This window comes from Schistocerca americana, chromosome 3 (assembly GCF_021461395.2).
Source record: "Schistocerca americana isolate TAMUIC-IGC-003095 chromosome 3, iqSchAmer2.1, whole genome shotgun sequence".
NCBI lineage: Eukaryota > Metazoa > Arthropoda > Insecta > Orthoptera > Acrididae > Schistocerca > Schistocerca americana.
In genome coordinates this window covers 116,459,206-116,483,598 of record NC_060121.1, presented here as the reverse complement: position 1 = coordinate 116,483,598, position 24,393 = coordinate 116,459,206, and positions in this window count along the sequence as shown.

Below are 24,393 nucleotides of genomic sequence, written 5' to 3'. Positions count from 1 at the left end.
TATGGGGTGACAATTATTGAGCTATATGAAAGAAAACGTAAATTAGTTACAAAATACGGCGTGCAAACGCTTTATTCAACTTGTAAACGTCACTATTGTGAGGTAACGAGCGAGTCGTGAGCCCCTGAAAATATACTAAGTTCGTTCTGAAACTTTAATGGCAGACATTTCGCTGTTCGTATAGAGATTAATAGTAGCCAGATGAATCAGGATACCTCAAAAAGAAAAATGTAAATTACCATTATTTGCGCGACGATTCTGATGGTGTAATCAGATTTTCAATATATTTATTAGTTTAAAGTTTAGTATCTGACGATAAATTGTATAAGTAACACCCAGCAACGAATTTCCAAAATCTAAACTGTTCATCCGATTTCGGCGATCTACGTGTCTTTAGAAAGCTATTAGTGCAAACCTAAATTGGTATAAATTACAGGCGTGTAACTTGAATAGAACGTGAGTTATTCGAGGTCAAAGTGTCCGTTTACTATCGATCGCTTCAGTCCATAAGTACTCCACAGCTACGCGAAAAAACGGTAGCAGCATGCTTATAAACATATTTATTCATCTATGTCTTTGTTTATATCCGATATATACTATTCATAAAGAAATTGGTTAAACATTTAATGTGTTTTAGAAAGCACAGAGATGTTAGGCTAGTGGCCTACCTTTTGCTTCTATTCCTATGATATACGCTTATTTGATGTGTTTATGTATTTAATAATGTGTGTTAGAGCGTGTACATGGTCCAGCCGAAGGAATATTTATTTAATTCCAAGTTATTTAAATGTTAATTCAGTATTTCCATTGTGTCTCATTATGTTTGTCTTGAAGACATAGCGGGAGCGCTCTAGCCAACAACAGCGTTCGTGAATGGAGAAGAGTGCATCGCGAGGGGGGAACGACGCAGGACACGGGAAGTGCTGGAACTGAGGACGCGACGGACGAGGGGTTGGCGGAAAAACTTGGACAGTGGAGCAGTTTGCGCGTGGTCGCGGAGGATAGAAATATTTCGGAGTGCCGACCTTTGCTCGTATGTGATTTCCGAGGATTCTGCAGTGAAGCCGTAGTATGCATTCAGAAGTGAATATTTGCGAGCTATGTTGTTGTTCATAACTAATTATGTGAAGTAGGAATCTATTGTTTCCCTGTTATTCAACTTATATTTTATTTAATTGCTGGACCATCGACACCAATAAGTGTTTTACAGAAATATACCGCATTCTCAAAAGTACTTCTACTATCGTACTCATCATTTAAAGTCGTTAAGAGAGTGCCTGCAGATTTTATTTAATTGCAATCTTTCATTTATAAATTTATATGTTACTTTGATAGTTCGCAATTGCCGAGTGATAGAAACCTTCGACCATTCGATTCATGTGTGTATGCTTAACGTATACTGTAGACTCACCAGTATTTGGCCTGTAATGCGGCAACTACGTATCCCAGCCCCTAGACAACGAAACCAGCCAAAACTTTTAATATTTGCAAACCTGAGTTAGACGAGGGCCACCAACAGCATTTCATTTCTTTCATTATTTGAAAGCCCGCACTATAGATATTCGAATTTATCGTATGACATGTGCGATATGCCTGCCATCATTGGTGACGATGTGAAGCAGACGAATAGCGAAATTCTGCATGATCCGCTGAAGCGTCGGAACATCGATGCTGTCGAAGGCCTTCTGAATGGCTGTTTTAAGCTCAGCAGTGGTTTCGGGGCTATTGCTGTACGCCTTGTCTTTAATATAGCCTCCCAAAAAGCAATCGAACGTGTTCATATCCGGAGAATATGGCGGCCAATCGAGGCCCATACCAGTGGCATCTGGGTACCCGAGAGCCAGAATGCTGTCCCCAAAGTGCTCCTCCAGGGCATCAAACACTCTGCTGCTTCCATAGGGTCAAGTTCCGTCTTGCATGAACCTCATCTTGTCGAAATCAGGGTTAGTTTGAATAACGGGAATGAAATCATCTTCAAAAACCTTGACGCACTGTTCGGTAGTCACAGTGCCATCACGGAATATCACACCGATTATGCCCATGACCGGACATTGCACACATCACGGTCATCTGTTGATAGTGAAGAGACTTCTCGATCTCGAAGTGTCGGTTCTCAATCCTCCAAATGCCCCAAGTTTGTTTATTGACGAACCCATCGAAATGAAACTGGGCTTCGTCACTAAAGCAAACTATATTCACATCATACTAATTCCCATCATGCCCCGCAGCCAAACGTGCAGTTTGAAAGTCCTGACGGAAACCGTTCAGAAGTTACGACGACTTTATATCACACAGTTCAATAATCGTCACCCTGTAAAAAAACCAATTGCGGAAGGGTACGAACACAGCACCGTGTACGGCGTGCAGCAGAAAAACATTTCTTAGACCATCACTGCATCAGCATGACAGTGCATCCTGCAATAAAACAGTATCTTTGAGGCAGTAATTCGTTGACAATAACATTTCTAGAACCCAATGGAAAACGTTTGGGGCTGGTTAGAACATAGAGCTCACTCCAGACATCAGCGCCCAACGACATTACTTTCTGTTCCATAGCCTCGTCAGTAAGAACAGGTTACCACTCATGCACAAACATAATACACCTCTTTGAAAATGACCCCATCAAAACTGAAGCTGTCATAAAGGGTGCACCGCCATATTAATGTTCGTTAATAGCTATCGTAATGCTTTTTGTCAGATAGTGTATTTTCAGGAGTAGAAAGTGTCGAATTGGAAACACTGAATTATATTTCATGGGCTGAATGACTAAATGCGAAATGTCTAAGTGCGAAATGTCTGAAAAGAGGTGGCACAAACAAACAACATTCAAATGCGATTTCTGAGTGAGAAACCTGCACCGTATTCCTTACTTATACACTGAATGTAATTGGCTCTACTCCTACGTACACTGTGTGAATGCACTAAAATGCTAATCGTTTACATATGCAAACATTTAGTACACCTCAAGCCAATTTCACGTTTATTGCATTCCGCCTTCATAGTTTTGTATCGTTATTGACCAGTAGTGTATGTTGATGGGAGCTGAACACTTTCTTGTGTTGTGTAATGAGTGCTCGATTAAATCGTTGAAAATTAACACAAGTAGGCATCTCAGGTTATGGGCTGATTCTGTTTGTTCCACAGGTAGCGCGTGTTTTAGGACGCCATGACAGATAGCGCTTCCCCTTTGGGGTAACTGGTTGGACTAGGTGGTCCTGCCTATTAATAGACTTAGCTTTGCTTGCAGACAGCAGCAAATTGTGTCTGCATGGTCGGAGCCTTACGTAACTTTCTTTTGGGAATCTTGATCATCAGTGATTGACGGCCGAAGACGTTGGTTCCACGGTCCGCTACCGTATTCCGTGAAACTGACTTACTGCAGCGCGCTGCTCTCTTTCTGGTGAAGAGTGTCGCCGAATGTTTACAACTGACCGTTGCTCGAGGACTGTCTCACAAATCGTGAGGCAGTCATTTGTCAAACTTTTAAATTCCTCATCTTTGCTGCTAGCTCCTAGCTAAACGTCAGGGAAGGTTTGCCTCCGGTGAAAGGATACTGCGAGCTTGCAAGAACAATCGACGTGTAGAATGGTAGAGGATGTTGTGTATGCCTTTTCGACTCTGGCAGCTAAAAAACGTACGAATAAGAGCTTAATTTCGGAATTCGCAAGACGGATAATATCCGTGTCTGAAAGAAGACTACTCGCAAAAACAAATTAATTTATTGAATATATACAGCATCCTGTCCCCCTTCAACGGGCGTCGACAAAACCAGATACGTTTCGTTCCGTTGCGTAGCAAATTATACATAAAGAAGGTAACTGTGGTGTTCTGCACGGGGGTTAAAAGCAGAAAAGTTGACAGCTTTCCTTTCTCCTATGATGTCAAGACTTGACGTCGTATGCCTATGCTGAGAAAGACGAGAACAGCATATCTTACTCAATCGCCCAACTCCAAGTTACACTACGCCGTGTATGATAATGGTTCTCCATGATAAGTTCATTGTTATTTTTATTATTGTGGCAGTTGCGAAGTCGCAACAGTAAGGCAAACATGACTGCCCGCCAATTTCCTCATTGCCATTTACAAGTCTCACTTGTTCAGTCGCTCACATGACGGAGGACGTACTAAGGAAACGCAGTAGATACAGAAACGAAAAAACTAACGAGAACACGAGAACGCACGAGAATGCATACAGCCTTCAGTTTTACTATTACCTTAGTGCACTGAAAACTGGGTTATAAATAGAATATAATCGACAGCTTGGATTCCGAAATAACAACTAACAAATATGAATGCAAAGCCTGTGTCGCGTGGTGAGATGATGCTTATGAAGGCAGACAGTTTGCAAGAGTTTTCCTTGTACCTGGTGTTCCCCGTGACACTGCCGCACCACCTGCCACAAGTGTGAAGCTAACGAGGAAGGCCTTAGCGGTGAATACAAGGATATGACGCGGAAAACCCGTCACAGCTACGCGACAGCGATCGGAGCTGCAGATAAAATACTCGAAGAAGCGTCAGACACACAAACTGGTATGTGAGCTCGAACTAAGACTTCCCATCCGTGTCAGTCTTCAGCCATCATGGTATAGTTAAGAGCGCGCGGTCACTGATTTGGGACGCAAGATCGATTGCCTGTACAACGTGTTTATTTGTCTCTGAACGAAGAACAGGAGGCTAAGGACAACAAGTAAAACCTAACACACCCACACAAATCAAGGAGGAACTCTGTTTTTGGTCTGTGGCTGTAGGGTGAGAGGGGGGGGGGGGGAGAGGGGGGTGAGCCATGAAGCGAATTTTTTTGGGACGGCAAAATCATAGGCTTTAGCTTGGTTCCAAAAGGACGAATTAAACAAGACAATGAAAGTTTTAAATAGATGAAGAAATGTGGGAATTAATTGTAAATACAAATCATTCACATAATCTAGTGTCATACCGGAAACTGGTCAAGGTGTTTTGAAACAGATGACAAAGGAAGTGCTGGAGTTGGTCGCCTTGGTTGCGTCTTGCGGAACAGCGTAGACCACATCTGGCAGTATTGGCAACTCTGTTTCCACCATGCTCCCAAACAACACTTAAAATGTGCCTTCATCAGCTTGGAAGCCTCCGCAGAAGCGGGAAACTTCGTAATAAAGATAAATGTCACCATATAATGGCCTAACAATTCCTTAATTACCTACAGGGGTATGGCTGAAAAAAATATTTTGCAATAAATAGAGAAGAAATATGTAAACTATGCACTGCCTGTCACATTCCATAGTTTTCTGAATCCAGATGTTGTGATTAACGGGTGTTTACACGTGGAAAGGTCAATAACGCTACAAAATTATGAAGGCGGAATGCAATTAACGTGTGGTCCCGGCGGAGGTTCGAATCCTCCCTCGGGCATGGGTATGTGTGTTTGTCCTTGGGATAATTTAGATTAAGTAGTGTGTAAGCTTAGGGACTGATGACCTTAGCAGTTAAGTCCCATAAGATTTCACAAACATTTGAACACTGCAATAAACGTGAAATTGGCATGAAGTGTACTAAGTGTTTGCATATGTAAACGATTAGCATTTTAGTGCATTCGTACAGTATACATAGGAGAAGAGCAATTTACATTCAGTATATAAGTAAGGAATACCTCCCCCCAAAACTCCCTCTCATTTGCAACTGCCGTTAATATCTTTTACATTGTTCTTCTTCTTCTCACAAGGATTATTTGACCGCCGGCCGCTGTGGCCGAGCGGTTCTTGGCGTTTCAGTTCGGAACCGCGCTGCTGCTACGGTCGCAGGTTCGAATCCTGCCTCTGGCATGGAATTGTGTGATGTTCTTAGGTTAGTTAGGTCTAAGTAGTTCTAAGTCTAGGGGACTGATGACCTCAGATGTTAAATCCCTTAGTGCTTAGAGCCATTTGAACCATTTTTTTTAATTATTTGACCATTTTGGGTGACCAGATGCCTACTAGGGTGCAGTATTTTTCTCCAACGATGAAGCTATGCTCCAAGACAACAAGGTCACTTTTCGCAAAGCGCGCACCGTCCAGGACTGGTTTGAGGATAGATTGTCGAATCTCTCGTAGCCATCACTGTCACCACATCTTAATACTGTTTAGCCTTTTTGGTCTATTTGTGAGAAAAGGATGCGTGATCGTTACCTATCTCCATCATTATTACCTAAACACGTCACAATAGGACGCTACGGACTATAGGACGTAACTCGATTTCCAAGCAATTTTTTTTAAAAACTTTTTTACCATTTTTACTACCAGACTGCAAAGAAAGACTAAAAAATTCTTAGTTTATAAAACCGACTTGACCTTTAAAATTGCTGAAAGTTGTCATCTGAAATTTCTTCTTCTTCTTCTTCTTCTTCTTTGTCTTCGTCTTCATATCTGACATGGTCTTCACTGCCATCGAGAGCGTTATTTAAGGCGCACTTCTTGAAGAACTTAACGGTAATGTCATCTCTCACTGTAGACCACGAATATAATCCACTGACACACTTGTCTGATTGTAGGTCGTTTTAAAGCTACCTTCGGCTGAATTCAAGTTGGGTTTTATCCACCATCCATTTGTTCCATTCCTCCCTCATATACACTTTAAATGGTTTATTTATCGAGATATCGAGAGGTTGCACTAGTGAGGGAAGTCCTCTCGGAGTAACAGCAAGCTCTGTATTTCCCTGTCTCAGTTTCTCTTTCACAGAATTTTTCAAATGTCTATTGAACTGGTATAGCAGGAGATGAGAATTCTTCTTCAATAAAGTACCTTCCCTTCTCTCCACACTCTGTTAATTCGTGCTTTCATACCAGCCTCGACCATCCAACCCTTGTCACGCACGTGAACAACAGTGCCTGGCGGTATTTCAGAAGATTTTGGACTTGAACATGATCATTGGATCAAGTTCAGTACCGTCAACACAACATGAAAGGGCAACAGTGTAGTGCATTTTTTTCATGTCCACCTGTTTTTATAGTTGCAGTTGCTGATAGCATGTTGAATAAGAAAGCAATAGAAAGGTAATATTTTCTCTTCATATTCTTGGGGTACTTTCTGAGATATTTTGGTTCTGATTCGCATGCTAAGTCCATGACGTTTCATAAACGTGTAGCACCAACCAACTTCAGCCTTAAAGTCTGTTAAGTTCCACTTTAACGCTGGCTCACGAGCGTGTATTTAGATAATTTTTGCATTCAGAATGAGATTTTCCCTCTGCAACGGAGTGTGCGCTGATATGAAACTTCCTGGAAGATTAAAACTGTGTGCCGGACCAAGACCCAAACTCGTTACCTTTGCCTTTCGCGGACAAGTGCAGTACCAACTGAGGTACCCACGCACGACTCACGGCACCTCCTCACAGCTTTACTTCTGCCAGTAACTCGCCTCCTTAACTTCGCAGGAGAGCTTCTGTAAAGTTAGGAAGGCAAGGAGGCTAGGTACTGGCAGAAGTAAAGCTGTGAGAACGGGGCATGAGTCGTGCCTTGGGTAGCTCAGTAGGTAGAGCACTTGTCCGCGAAAGGCAAAGGTCCCGAATTCGAGTCTCGGTACGGCACACAGTTTTAATCTGCCAGGAAGTTTCTCATTTTGTATTAATTCCAATGCCATTTTAACGGTGTCCTTAAATTCACTTCCATACGTCATCTTCTAGTTTTAGGCATTTTCCATTCAGTCCTCTATCTGCACATTTAGTCTTTCTCATTTTCTCCAGTTCTTCTTTACTAGCCCGCCAATTGCGAATGGTTTTTTCTGCTGGTGGAGGGCCAAATGACGCTCAGCTGCTCTGTTTCCATTTTCTTCTGCATATGCTATTACTTTCAATTTATAGCCCGCATCGTATGAAAACCTTTTATTCTTTTCCATTAGGAAATTAGTTACTAACAAAAATATTGTACTGTTAGCGGTAACACACATCACTTTCAATTCAAGTTCACTGGCACAGTATGCTGCAATGAAGTATCATAGCCTAGACACTGTTCTGGACACTGTTATGGGTTTGTGATGGCGGGGCGAGAGGGAGACAGTGTTAGTAAGCTTGTGAGTCTCGGCAACTCATGTTCGTCGCATCGGTGCAATGCTGCTGCCAGTTGAATCCCATGTTGCCAGATAGAGATAGGTTTCACGCGCCATCGAGTATATGAGCATTTTTAAGACTACCGGGAATTTAACTCAAACACTGGACATTTTTATATTAATTTAGAGTGTAAGACGCAGCTGAATTGGGAGTTAATTTCTTGAAGAAAAAAGTCCCTCTTGTTGTACGTAAAATATGCTATTTTGTAGGATGAACAGTTCACGTGGAAACCATACTGCACATGTATTCATCCATTCCTATACACATGGAAGCTCTTTCGAATGCCAACGTGTTTGGTACGCTGTATTAGGATAGATATGCATTGCGTTTCTAGTGTTTCCGCATTTTTGTCACCGCCTGTAGAGTACGTAAGAAGGCTGGTACCACACTGGTGCCGGCCGCTGTGGCAGAGCGGCTCTAGTCGCTTCAGTCCGAAACCACGCTACTGCTGCGGTCGCAGGTTCGAAACCTGCCTCGGGCATATGTGTGTGTGATGTCCTTACGTTAGTTAGGTCTAAGTAGTTCTAAGTCTAGGGGACTGATGACCTCACATGTTAAGTTCCATAGTGCTTAGAGCCATTTTAACAATTTGAACTACACTGGTCAAAACAATTTAGGGGATCAGTTGCACCGATATGGTGGTAAATGGGAATGAGCGTTTGGCGTCATTGGCCGGGGGGCCCCTTCCGGGGCATGTCCGGCCGCCTTGGTGCAGGTCTTATTACATTCGACGCCACATTGGGAGACCTGCGCGCCTGATGGGGATGAAATGATGATGAAGGCAGCACAACACCCAGTCCCTGAGCGGAGAAAATCCCCGACCCAGCCGGGAAACCGATATTGTGGTAATAAGGGAAAGTTGCTGCGGAGGAGGTTGGTGTTGACTTGCGTTTACACTACCAAACAAACTACACAAGCAGTTGGGTTCAGATTGTGTAGTGAGCAGTTAGTGCAACGCAAAAACAACATGACTTACCCGAAACTATGACATGGAGAGCCATAGGACGGTTGTAAGCGGGACAGACACAGAGGGAGGTGGCTGCAGCTATTGGAGCGTCCCAAAGTGTAACCAAGGTCGTCCACTGGTAACATCAGCAAGAGATGACCGTTATCTCCGGTTAACAGCACGTCGAGACAGGAAGCTGAATGCAACTCAGCTTCACTGCACCCTCCAGGCAGCAACAGGACGCGCAGTATCAACACGAGCAGTCAGAAATCGCCTTCCGGAATGCGGCCTCTACACACGGAGGCCTATGGTGTGTGACCCATTAAAACTGCGACACCGTTTACCCGCAGTAACTGGCCAGAGGAACATCGGGATTTGAGTCGTGACGAATGGCGCCGGGTGCTGTTCACAGATGAGTCAAGATTTTGTGGTCAGCCGGACAACCGTCGTTCCCTCATCTGGGGAGAACGTGTAATTCGGGACATTCCTTCTTATGTGCAAGAAACATCGCCATGTCGTGGTGGTGGACGAATGGTATTGGCAGGAGTCAGTATTGGCGGACGTACGGACCTATACGCCGTTCGGGATGGCGCTTTGACTGCTGAGAGGTATAGAGCCGAGATCTTCCGACTTGTTGTGCCTTACGCTGGTGCCATAGGAGAGGGGTTCCTTCTGGTGGACGAGAACTCTCGTCCTCAAAGAGCTGCACCGGTGGACAACATGACTGTAGTTGAAGAAATAGAACAAATGGAGTGGCCGTATTGTTCACCGGACTTAAACTCGATTGAGCATGTGTGACATTCACTTGTCAGACGCACTGCAGCCAGACCAGCACCTCTCACAACGGCTGCAGAGCTGATATTGCAATGATGGAAAAATGGCCAAATGCCCCTCAAGAGCTGACTGATAACCTCATACTGTCCATGCCACGCAGGTGTGCAACTCTACTGGCCGTCTGGGATGATCACACACCATATTAGTGGGCAACGGGAATGACTGTTTCACTACAATGGTAGCCCCATGGCGACTCGCTCTACGTAAACGCCATGTAGACCTCAAGTAAAGAGTTGAGACAGCTGTATATCGTACTGTATCACACACAAATTACAATTGTAACCGATATCTGAATAAAATACGTTATCATATGTCTATTGTGTGTAATATCTCTCCTGATCCCCTAATTGTTTTGAGCAGTGTAGTAGCAGTATAACTGTTCATCCGTGGATAGCTATTCCAAAGACACTGGACACGTCTCAGTTCCTATATACAGGGACTTACATCTTTACAAGCGTAGTTTGGCAAGGATGGGACATGTAACTGTGCGTGACATTATATTTCGGTAAGAATCACACCAGAAATTGCCTGAAAACCTAAATCAGGACGGTGCATTAAGACCGAAGTCTCTATACTTATGAAACAAGAACATTCTGTTTGAAACAGTGCGACCTCACTTGGTTGAGCCATAGTTTACTGTTGTGTTGGCAGAACAGCCAACACCGTGTTACGAGTGGAGACCGAAAGGCACGCGTTTTAGCTCACGCAGGCTGGCGTGAGGAGGGAAGAACTATACTGACGTGAGGTCTGGAACATGACAAGGAATTAGAATTCAGAAAGCGGACGTAATTAGTTTGATACTTCACTCTAATCCATTAATGATGAACGTCGCTCTTGACGGTACATGATTCACAATATTATCTGTTCAGAATACATTCATAGTAACTGAATATGGCGCTGGGGCGAGTGCTAGGGAGTCTCTCTAGACAAGACCTGCCGTGTGGCGGCGTTCGGTCTGTAATCACTGATAGAGGCGAGACGCAGGTCCGACGTATACTAACGGACCGCGGCCGATTTAAAGGCTACCACCTAGCAAGCGTGGTGTCTGGCGGTGACACCACATTTACAATAATGTTTTGCAAAGAATTATTTAATTATGTAAAAGGTGAGTGCTACATTGTTCTTTCATTAGTCACTGCACACACTACACACAGTATAGACGCATTATCTCTTCAAAGTAGACCGCAAAAGCTACGATAACGTATTCTATTCAGATATCGGTTACAATTCTAATTTGTGTGTGATAAGTACGATATTTTGCTGTCTCAACTCTTTACTTGAGGTTTACATGGCGTTTACGTAGAGCGAGGCACCTTGGGGCTACCATAATAGTCAAACAGTCATTCTCGTTGCCCACTGAGATCTGGTCACTATGGTCGTCAGGGGAGAGGTGTCTAGGTGACAGTTCCTCCTCGTGGTCACAAAGCCAGTCCTGGAAGATGCATGCTGCGTGAACAGGGGATCCGTCGTCTTGGTACACAACATCAACACTAGAGAACAAACATTGTACGAGGCATGGATGCGATGAGCCAAAATGGTCGCATAATGCTTGGCGGTAATGTTACCTTGTGGAGTAACCAATGGCAACCGTGGAATACCACGGTATGGCTGTCCAGACTGTCACCAAACCCCGCCCATGTTTCACTGTTTCGACGTAAATTCAGTCAGAAGTTGGGAACAGAGCGACAGGATTCTCGTCCGACACAATTGCTCCGTAGTTCAGGTTTTGTGGCTCCAGCACAAAGTTTTCCTGTTATGGTCATTTGTGTCACTGATGTCTGGTTTTGGAATTCCAGCTCGCCCTACACTTCCCAGGACATTGAGCGTTCTTCCTGTTATTTTGGTGCTGACACGATTTTCGAGTGCGCCATTCGGTTCTGCAATGTTTGCAGCTGTTGTCGTCTTATTTTTGGTCGTCATCCTCTTTAGTGGCCGTCTGTCACGATCTGTCAACATAAACAGGGTGACAGTTATTCAACTATATGAAATGGTTGGTTGGTTGTTTTGGGGAAGGAGACCAGACAGCGAGGTCATCGGTCTCATCGGATTAGGGAAGGACAGGGAAGGAATTCGGCCGTGCCCTTTGAAAGGAACCATCCCGGCATTTGCCTGGAGCGATTTAGGGAAATCACGGAAAACCTAAATCAGGATGGCCGGACGCGGGATTGAACCGTCGTCCTTCCGAATGCGAGTCCAGTGTCTAACCACTGCGCCACCTCGCTCGGTCTATATGAAATGAAATCGTCATAACTTCGGAAAGGTTTGCGTTAGAACTTTCAAACTGCACGGTGGCCGCGGGGCATGATGTGAATGAGTATGCGCTGCATGGTTTGGTTTAGCGACGAAGCCCACTTTCGTTTGGATGGGCTCGTCAGTAAGCAAATTTGGCGAATTTGGGGGACTGTGACTCACCATTTTGCAATCGGCAAGTCTCTTCAGCGTCAGGGGTTGCCAGTATGGGTGAAATATACAGTTACAGAGTAATCGGCCTCTGAATCGTCAAATTATTTAAGTGGTGCTCCGATATACCAACAATTTCAGAGTCAACATCTATAAGCAGTTCACTAACTTTATCTCTAATACCTCTTATATTCGGATGAAATATTCTCTACTTGGAAAGATGACATCCTCTGAAGGTGAGCCATTAGTTAGAGGGACTTCCCTTAAGCAGGCATACCTATCAGCTGACTTCAATACAAAAAAGCTGCACCTCTAACACAGACTACTACAGGAATGTTTCCATGAGTGATCCAACCACCACCCACAACAGTGTCACCTATAAGCTTTGCCAGCCTCTCCTTCCCAGTTATTCAAAGCGACCCTGATTTCGACAAGATGTGGTTCATGCAAGACCGAGCTCTAACTCATCGAGAATTGAAGCACTAGAGTGTTTGATGTCCTGGAGGAACACTTTGGGGATCGCATTCTGGCTCTGAGGTAGCCAGAGGCTACTGGCATGGGCCTCGATTGGCCGCCATATGCTCCGGTTCTGAACACATGCGATTCATTTTCGTGGTGTATCGAAGATAAGGTGTACAGCAATAACTCCAAAATCATAACAACTGAAAACAGCTATTCAGGAGGTCACGGACAGCATCTATGTTCCGACACTTCAGCGGGTCATGCAGAATTTCGCTATCAGTCTGCACCACATCATATATCTACAGTGACGTTTACGTGTTGAATAAAGTGTGTGTACGGCCTAGTTGTAAGTAATTTATATAATTCAATAATTGTGAGCCTGTACTTTCGTCCGTACTGTGACTTCGGGGATGTTGTTTTCCCATTTTTCTTGCATGTGGTATAAATCTACGATACGGTGCTGCTTGAGGTACCAAACACTTCAGTTATCTCGGTTGCGGAAGAACCTGTTGCGTTGCGTGTCGGCAACTGATGTGCCATAGTCGCCAATGACAAACATGTGGAAGGTGGCCAAAGGAACTGTGGCCGTAGGAATCTGCACAGGTAATCAAAAGATTAGTTGACACAGATGCAGTTTGAATAAATATATTGTACTGAACCTATTCTGAGAAACTGCTACACTGTTGACAACTTGTTACAGCAAGAAGCAGAGCCCTGACACGGGCGTGCGTCTATATACACGGAACGTTTGACAGTAGAGAGCTTACAACACCTTGGAGTAATATTCGGCACCAAATAGCAACACGGAATGGTTCAAATGGCTCTGAGCACTATGGGACTTAACATCTGAGGTCATCAGTCCCATAGAACTTAGAACTACTTATGCCTAACTAACCTAAGGACATCACACAACACCCAGCCATCACGAGGCAGAGAAAATCCCTGACCCCGCCGGGAATCGAACCCGGGAACCCCGGCGTGGGAAGCGAGAACTCTACCGCACGACCACGAGATGCGGGCCAACACGGAATTCTCACCAGAGTACTACAAGTACAAGTGGGAGCAGAAGTAGCAGCAGAAGACGGGTGCGAAGGTGGTAACCACCTGTAACATCGTCCCGGCGGTTTTCACTGGTCGGCGACCTGGAGGTTTTCATTGGCGGCGACGTTCAAAGCGCGAATGGCGGCGCCCGCAAGAATCTTCGACGCGCCAGCTCCGGCTGTATCGATAACCTTCGATACTACAGTACCAACCTTACGCTCACCAACAATGAGCCTACTTTCGAAACCACATAGCGCCGATGTAATGCACTCACAACCGTACATAACACTCTTCTGACTACGACAGGCGCTTTCAACGTATTGAGAACTTTACACAGTTGCCCTTCGCGCTTGAAATCAACAGCGCAACCTGCAGGTTTGGTTAGCATTTGCATTTATTTTTAAGCATATATTTCTCGCTTTTTCTAACCCTTGTTGTACAGTTAGTGTTCAGCGCTGACAAGGACAGGTCCACAGCGGTGACATCGACTTTTTGAAACCATCTACACCGGTTATGTAGGTTAAGATCCCAGGTGTCACACAAACCAGCTATTCAACCTTACGTGCCTTCATTTGCGAGTAACTGACGAAAAATTTTTGAATTCTCTGTGTGACTAAATAGCTTTAAAAGGATGTTCTAAACGCTTTGGTTGCGTGGTGAAGTGGATGGAATAGCAACTTCATACACAGGACACTGTGGGTTCGAATCTCGCAAGGTGCAGTACACTTTCTTTTCACTTTTAAATCTCTACCGAATTGACTTTCATCATCATTTTTATTGAATTAGTTGATTTATATGTAATTTTTTATTTTCATTCCTTTGTCACATCATTTTGTTTATTATATCAACATCTTCATTTGCTCTCATTTTTCTTCCTATCATTCTTTTTCCACTTGAAACCTTAGATCACATCTTTTTAATTAATTGTATGTATTAATTTAGGTTTAATTTCTTTCCTTTCTTCAACCTGTTCTTTCACATTACTGCGTTCATTACATCTATTTCTCATTTTGCTGAAATTTCGTTATGATTATCAACTTTTCTTACATTTCAGTCTTCATCTGCGTAATTTTTTCCATAGTGCAATAGCTATATAGGTTATGTTTTTTAAACGTCTGTATGACGATTACCATGCAAAAAAAAAAAAAAAAGAACTGCACATCTGGTAATGAAAAACACACTTTTCACACAACTGCACAGTCAATACAAACAGATTATTTGCACTTTTGTTTTTTAAATGAGAGATCGGAATTTTCAAATAATTGAATATTATAATAGATAAATATAATTAAATTTATATTCACAAAAATTCCGACTGGGAAAAAAGTGATATAAACAATAAATGAAACAAATGAAAAAGTTCATACGGTGATTAAAATAATGTGACAAAGGAATAGAAACAAGAGATATTTTCATATCATGTAACTGTCTATAAATAATGATCAAAGTCACGTTTTGTATTATCGCAAAATAGGGGAGAGAGTGTCACGGACATGACACAAGATCTGGGGTGGATATCATTTAGCAAATATATATTTATATGGATATGGTGTCCGTTCTTTCGGACATGTCCGAAAGAACAGAAACCATATCCATATAAGTATATAGTTCTGGCAATACCGGCCATAAACTTCTTCTTCTGTGCGGATGCACACATATTACCCGAACTCTTACGGGCTTGGTAAGAATGTCTTCCACGACTAACGAGTGTGTGGGCTAGGGACACTGTGATTGTAGTGTGTGGACATATAAGGTGAGAATGTGGGTCTCGCGGGAGGCGTGCGCGGGATAGTCCCTGCAGTCGCACTATCGTATGTGCCCCCAGTGGCTCAGATGGATGCCAGCACGGTAGCTCAGCGTGTTCGGTCAGAGAGCTGGTTGGCCTCTGTAATAAAAAAACTGAGTGGAGGGCTCGACAAACGAACTTTAACGGATGTCACGTGACGTCCGCAACGACCAAACCCAACGACAAAAAAAAAAGAAGAGTAGAAAGTCTGCCATGTAAGCAGGAGATCCCGAGTTCGAGTACCGGTCGGGGCACACATTTTCACCTGTCCCTGTTCATATATATCAACGTCCGTCAGCAGCTGAAGGTATTAATATATAATTCTCACTTCATTCAACAAGGTGCTTATCGTTGCGATGGAATCTTCTCATGAAATTTCAATCACCAACTTTCTCCTTCGAAGGCGGAAATATTTGGTTGAGGCCGAACTACATAGGAAGAAACAATTATCATAATAAGATAAGGGAAATCAGAGCTCGCACCGAAAGATATAGGTGTTAGTTTTTCCCGCGCGCTGTTGGCGAGTGAACGATAGAAAATTATTGTGAAGGTGGTTCTATGAACCCTCTGCCAGGCACTTACGTGTGATCCGCAGAGTATCCATGTAGATGTAGGAGACGATTTAAAAATAATGGAAAGAATGATTGATCTTACGAGAATCCAACTCCCAACCTGCCGCATGTGAAGCTAGTATCTCATCCATTACACCGCGGAACCAGACAACGTAATTAGACCTTTTTAATGACATTGAGCATCAGATGGAATTCTGACACTCCTTCGTCAGTTCCTCGGAAACGAAGGCCCACCAGGATGAATGCATCCAAGGTGTGATACCTGGGATCTTAAGCTACACTCCTGCCCATTAGCATTGCTACACCACGAAGATGACGTGCTACGGACGCGAAATTTAAGCGACAGGAAGAAGATGCTGTTACAAGGAAATGCTTAGTTTTTCAGAGCATTCGCACAAGGTTGGCGACGGTGACGACATCTACAACGTGCTGACATGAGGAAAGTTTCCAACCGATCTCCCATACACAAACAGCGGTTCACCGGCGCTGCCTGGTGAAACGTTGTTGCGATGCCTCGTGTAAGGAGGAGAAATGCGTACCATCACGTTTCCGACTTTGATAAAGGTCGGATTGTAGCCTATCGCGATTGCGGTTTATCGTATCGCGACATTGCTGCTCGAGTTGGTCGAGATCCAATGACTGTTAGCAGTATATGCAAGCGGTGGGTTCAGGAACCCGGGTAATACGGAACGCCGTGCTCGATCCTAAGGGCCTCGTATCACTAGCAGTCGAGATGACAGTCATTTTATCCGCATAGCTGTAACGGATCGTGCAGCCACGTCTCGATCCCTGAGTCAACAGATGGGGACGCTTGCAAGACAACAACCATCTGCACGAACAGTTCGACGACGTTTGGAGCAGCATGGACTATCAGCTCGGAGACCGTGGCTGCGGTTACGCTTGACGCTGCATCACAGACAGGAGCGCCTGCGATGGTGTACTCAACGACGAAGCTGAGTGCACGAATGGCAAAACGTCATTTTTTCGGATGAAGCCAGGTTCTGTTTACAGCATCATGATGGTCGCATCCGTGTTTGGTGAGATCGCGATGCACACACATTGCAAGCGTGTATTCGTCATCGCCATACTGGAGTATCACCCGGCGTGATGGCATGGGGTGCCATTGGTTACACGTCTCCGTTACCTCATGTTCGCATTGACGGCACTTTGAACAGTGGAAGTTACATTTCAGATTAGTTACGACCCGTGACTCTACCCTTCATTCGATCCCTGCGAAACCCTACATTTCAGCAAGATAATGCACGACCGCATGTTGCAGGTCCTATACGGACCTTTCTGGATACAGAAAATGTTCGACTGCTGCCCTGGCCAGCACATTCTCCAGATCTCTCACCAATTGAAAACGTCTGGTCATTGGTGGCCGAGCAACTGGCTCGTCACAATACACCAGTCACTGCTCTTGATGAACTGTGGTATCGTGTTGACGCTGCTTGGGCAGCTGTACCTGTACACGCCATCCAAGCACTGTTTTACTCAATGCCCAGGTGTATCAAGGCCGTTACTACGGCCAAGGTGGTTGTTCTGGGTACTGATTTCTCATGATCTATGTACCCAAATTGCGTGAAAATGTGATCACATGTCAATTCTAGTATAATATATTTGTCCAATGGATACCCGTTTATCACCTGCATTTCTTCTTGGTGTAGCAGTTTTAATGGCCAGTAGTGTACATCACTGTACATTTGATTTAAAAGTGGCGACCCCACCGCGGGGAACGCTCCTTGTGAGGCTTCCCCGGCGTATATGTGGGAGCGTCTTCCAGGGTGTGTGCGCTGCGTGGGCTGTCGGCGGCTCGCCTCGAGGAAGCGGCCGGCGCGAGTGGCTGGAAGGCGGGCGCGGCTTTCCGCGGCTCGTCGTGTCGTCAGCGGCGGCGAGGCGCGTGTCCGGCCAGCTGTCCACAGCTGCCGCGCCGCGCTGTGCTGAGCTGAGGTGAGCCGAGCTGCGCCGTGGCCGCCGTCTATCGCCACGCGGGCGACAGCCGCAGCCGCAGCCGCGGCGGAAGGACGCCTGATAGCGGCGCGCCGTGGCCGCCGACAGCGCTCCGCCATTACCACCAGCTCCCACCGGGGACCGCCGTCCGCCGCCAAGTAGGAAGAGACACCGAGCAGTCGCACGGTCTATCCACCTACAGTCTGGCACGTAATTTTTTTGAAATCCATCTTTTACTCTACGTGTTTGAAAGTCTTACAGTATGTAGATACATATATATTTTCATTTCTCCGCATAATTTCCATGCCTGTCAACTGCCTTACGCCATCTTGGAACCATCGCCTGTATACCGGCACGGTACAATTCTGGACCAACATGTTGGAGCCACTGTTTGGCAGCATGCGCAAGGGAGTCGTCATCTTCAAACCTCGTTCCACGAAGAGAGTCTTCCGCTGCAGAGTGAAAATCTCATTCTGGAAACATCCCCCATGCTGTGTCTCCGCACATTAATTGCACATTAATTGTTACTGTAATTTATTTTCAGGCCTGCTCTCATACTTGCTTGGTCCTGTTCCTCCGCTGTCGCAAAGGGTAAATATTCAATAGGAAACTACTCAACTTGAGTTAGTAAGAAAGTGAGGAAATCGTTTCTTGGCGAGAGAAAATGAAATATTTGTGTGACGAGTGGATCCAATATTTGATTTGCTAACAAGAAGCGGACACTGGAACGTCACGTAGTTTGTAGCGAACTAAGCAACTTGAACTGTACAGGCACCAGGGCCGACAAGTATACGACGGAAAAGTAAGGCGGACGTCGTGCGGCAACCGCATGACGACCGCAGTTGAAACAATCATCATGGAATAGTCCAGAATCGTGGTGCAGTGTGCAACGGCTCCTTATAAATAAGCCAACCACCGACTGAAAGGGAGAGCAGATCGGCAGTTGTCTGGGATACTACCTCTGAGTCGTTCGGGGCCAAGGTCTGGAACTGCAATGTGTGCGTGTTCGAGAAAACAATTCCTTTATTCCCACACATATTTAGCAATAACTTAACACTACACACGTGAATGAATTGTGTAGACATGAACAGCACGGAATAACTAACATAAGCTAAGTCGAGGAATAACTATATCACTGCACATACATTAACACTTCACGGAATGTTTATGAAGCACTGTACACTTGTAGGGATCGATTGTCAGAAATAGGTCACTACATGACTCCCCCCTTTAATGCTAACGATACCGCAGATTAAATTTCACACGCCGTCCAGCTCTTGTAACTACTTCTTTCCTGCGTCTTTCCTGCGTCACGTGTGTCAGTGGTTGTGTCAGGGAGTGGTGTAGCAGTCCTCGACGTCGGTCTTGGTGTTGCAGTGACTGGTGTCCGCTGAGCGTTGTGGTGTTCATGGGGTACAGGAACACATCTTGTAGCTTCTCCTGTCCTCTATGGTTTGTGTTCAGTGGTAGCTGTGGTGTCTGTTTCTTTCAGGAGTGCTAGTTCTGCAGGGTTCGCAGGAGAGATTCTGTAAAGTTTGGAAGGTAGGAGACGACGTACTGGCAGAAGTAAAGCTGTGAGGACGGGACGTGAGTCGTGCTTGGGTACCTCAGTTGGTTGAGCACTTGCCCGCGAAAGGCAAAGGTCCCGAGTTCGAGTCTCGGTCGGGCACACAGTTTTAATCTGCCAGGAAGTTTCATATCAGCGCACACTCCGCTGTAGAGTGAAAATCTCATTCTGGAAACATCCCCCAGGCTGTGGCTAAGCCATGTCTCCGCAATATCCTTTCTTTCAGGTGTGCTAGTTCTGCAGGGTTCGCAGGAGAGCTTCTGTAAAGTTTGGAAGGTAGGAGATGAGGTACTGGCGGAAGTAAAGCCGTGAGGACGAGGCGTGAGTCGTGCTTGGGTAGCTCAGTTGGTAGAGCACTTGCCCCCGAAAGACAAAGAACCCGAGTTCGAGTCTCGGTCCGGCACACAGTTTTAATCTGCCAGGAAGTTTCAGTAATCAATAATAAACAAAATAATGAAATCTCTAATAAGTACATAAATAAAGAAGCGAAAGCAGATGGTCAAGAGAACATTGCTAGAAACTCCGAAAAATACTTTTACATGTCATGAAAATCTTGTTTCACATAAAAGTTTTACGCGTAAACAACTAAAAAAATTGTCATCAGAGGGTTTTGAACGCTCTTACTGTCACCAACGAGAGATGTACAGTACAGTCACTCACAAATACGCTTTTCCTGTACTCCACTTTTAGTTACCGTTCACGCATGTTCTACTGGACGACAGCACAAAGCACGAACTAAATCAGTGTTTTGGTTGATACTTTATCGACATAAAACGTTTGGTATCGATCTGAGTGTCAGACATTTGGCTGGCTCTGAGCACTATGCGACTTAACTTCTGAGGTCATCACTCGTCTAGAACATAGAAATAATTAAACGTAACTAACCTAACGACATCACACACATCCATTCCCGAGGCAGGATTCGAACCCGCAACCGTAGCGGTCGCGCGGTTCCAGACTGAAGCGCCTAGAATCGCTCGGCCACAACTGCCGGCTTTTGAGCTGGTTAAAGGAGCTAAATGATCCGCATGTATTTACCTCAAAAAGATTAGAAAAACAATAGCTGATTATTTTACCATAGGGAAAAAATCCTCTTCACTTATTTTACAAATTTTTCCACTTTTACAACCTTTTTCAATTTTCCTCTATTTTTTCCTTTTTCCTTTCTTTCCAGGCCACCTAATTGATGGTGACATTGCCCTGGTGCTTCCAGAATAATTACTCTCCCGCTATTCTCCCTGGATAGTTTCCTTAATTGCGCTGTGATTTATTTCCGCGTATCCCCTTGAGCTTAACGTAAAAACCATATCGCGACGTGACGCAGTTCCCAACAATGGTGGGGGTCCCGGCAGGGGCCCACACCGTTTCTGAGCAACAGTCTGAGGCCAGGCCGCTTGCGAACAATACTGATGCGTCCGTCCCAGCCAGTAAAATCCCTGGAAAAGCGAGAGACGCAGTCAGGGCACGGAGCGACTACGGCAGTCCGAAGGTAAGCCATCACCACACACACGAGTTCCGCTAATCTGTGACAATCAAAACACAATTCTCAAAACAATTGCATAACGTCTCACAAAGATGCGTAGTTAGTATACATGGAGATATTCGACATTACAGCTATGTTCAGGATAATTTGATTTCGCAAAGGAGTCAAACAGATTTTTTTATGTACGTTTGTCTGTGTCAGTTCGTGATGAAGAAGAATGAAATTGATAAATCTTGAAATCAAGAAAGAGGTCCTATACCATCCGTCCACGTCGACCAATGACGTCATAAGTTTACGTTGTGAAGGATGCTTGCAATCTGCTATTAAATGTTATCTTTGCTTGGATTAGCTTCCCGTGTAATGTACACTCCTGGAAATGGAAAAAAGAACACATTGACACCGGTGTGTCAGACCCACCATACTTGCTCGGGACACTGCGAGAGGGCTGTACAAGCAATGATCACACGCACGGCACAGCGGACACACCAGGAACCGCGGTGTTGGCCGTCGAATGGCGCAAGCTGCGCAGCATTTGTGCACCGCCGCCGTCAGTGTCAGCCAGTTTGCCGTGGCATACGGAGCTCCATCGCAGTCTTTAACACTGGTAGCATGCCGCGACAGCGTGGACGTGAACCGTATGTGCAGTTGACAGACTTTGAGCGAGGGCATATAGTGGGCATGCGGGAGGCCGGGTGGACGTACCGCCGAATTGCTCAACACGTGGGGCGTGACGTCTCCACAGTACATCGATGTTGTCGCCAGTGGTCGGCGGAAGGTGCACGTGCCCGTCGACCTGGGACCGGACCGCAGCGACGCACGGATGCACGCCAAGACCGTAGGATCCTACGCAGTGCCGTAGGGGACCGCACCGCCACTTCCCAGCAAATTAGGGACACTGTTGCTCCTGGGGTATCGGCGAGGACCATTCGCAACCGTCTCCATGAAGCTGGGCTACGGTCCCTCACACCGTTAGGCCGTCTTCCACTCACGCCCCAACATCGTGCAGCCCGCCTCCAGTGGTGTCGCGAAAGGCGTGAATGGAGGGACGAATGGAGACGTGTCGTCTTCAGCGATGAGAGTCGCTTCTGCCTTGGTGCCAATGATGGTCGTATGCGTGTTTGGCGCCGTGCAGGTGAGCGCCACAATCAGGACTGCATACGACCGAGGCACACAGGGCCAACACCCGGCATCATGGTGTGGGGAGCGATCTCCTACACTGGCCGTACACCACTGGTGATCGTCGAGGGGACACTGAATAGTGCACGGTACATCCAAACCGTTATCGAACCCATCGTTCTACCATTCCTAGACCGGCAAGGGAACCTGCTGTTCCAACAGGACAATGCACGTCTGCATGTATCCCGTGCCACCCAACGTGCTCTAGAAGGTGTAAGTCAACTATCCTGACCAGCAAGATCTCCGGATCTGTCCCCCATTGAGCATGCTTGGGACTGGATGAAGCGTCGTCTCACGCGATCTGCACGTCCAGCACGAACGCTGGTCCAACTGAGGCGCCAGGTGGAAATGGCATGGCAAGCCGTTCCACAGGACTACATCCAGCATCTCTACGATCGTCTCCATGGGAGAATAGCAGCCTGCATTGCTGCGAAAGGTGGATATACACTGTACTAGTGCCGACATTGTGCATGCTCTGTTGCCTGTGTCTATGTGCCTGTGGTTCTGTCAGTGTGATCATGTGATGTATCTGACCCCAGGAATGTGTCAATAAAGTTTCCCCTTCCTGGGACAATGAATTCACGGTGTTCTTATTTCAATTTCCAGGAGTGTATGTTGTTTGTAAACTACGATATTAAATCTAATATCAGGTTGAGAGTATATTTTAAATTGTGGGTAGTGCTATGAGTAGCGTATATATGTAGAGTTTGTAAGTATAATGTTGTTGTTTCATACAATATTTGGCTATTTTTGTGATCTGATGAGTTTTTTCAGGAAAAAAAGTGACGTTGTCGAGGCGCTGCGTATATGATATCAATTGTTCTAGTACATGTCGTGTTGTTGTTACTGAAAGATCACTCCTGTAGCGAATGCGTTCTTTTGGGTTGTTGTTTTGTAGTAATGATTTAGTTTAGTGGAACTGTCTTTCGTTTTTATTGATTAGTGTTTTTTTCTTTACGCTTCCTTACATGCCAATTTTAGTTTGTATTCCTAAATTACTTTATATATATATTTTCTTTATGTTTACTGTGGAAGAGTTTACTCGTGTCCATTTTTTTTTTTTCAATTAATTCGTCGCTTTCTGAGGACGTCTATGGTACCAATGTTTTCGTTTAAACTACCATATGCGTCAGGGGAAGAAAACGATTGTAATTGTTCGATATTTTTTGGTTTACTTTAGATATATTCTTTTATGTGTTATTCTCCTTTTTCTCTGGAGTGTGGGAGTACGTGTTATCATTGTCTTTGACTGGGATATTTAGAATTAGTGTGCTTTACTATTATCATTTTCCCCATGTTTTCGTTTGCTTTGTTTTCTAAGGAGTAGTGTGCCCGATTTCTTCGTTACATTGTGGAGCTACGCCTGGTATCCCTAACCTCGTTTAAGCTATGTGGGACAATCGAAATTTTCGATTCCAACTGGATGTTTATTGCCCTTTTTCCGTTTCTCCTAAAGGAATCTGTGTGGGTGGTTTTTAGCTTCTGTTACTGCTTTGCGGTGAGTACGTCTGCTATCGTTGTCTTTGTTTGGGCTAGATAGATGTAGCATATTCTACGATGCCAATTTTTTCTATAATTTGTGGATTTTTTATGTTTTCTGTGTGTTTGGTGAGCGTGTGTATGTCGGGAGGGAGGGGGGGAGGTAAGGGAAGGTTGGTATCGCTGTATTCTTTTGAGCTTTGAGGTCAAGCGAAGATTTCGATTATAATTTTACGTTTTTAGTATTTTTTGGCTTAGTTATTGGTTTTTGTCATTGCAATTTGTCGCATTTTGGGGGGAGGGGAGTCATAGGAGGGTGGCGTGATATCGATCTACACTCCTGGAAATTGAAATAAGAACACCGTGAATTCATTGTCCCAGGAAGGAGAAACTTTATTGACACATTCCTGGGGTCAGATACATCACATGATCACACTGACAGAACCACAGGCACATAGACACAGGCAACAGAGCATGCACAATGTCGGCACTAGTACAGTGTATATCCACCTTTCGCAGCAATGCAGGCTGCTATTCTCCCATGGAGACGATCGTAGAGATGCTGGATGTAGTCCTGTGGAACGGCTTGCCATGCCATTTCCACCTGGCGCCTCAGTTGGACCAGCGTTCGTGCTGGACGTGCA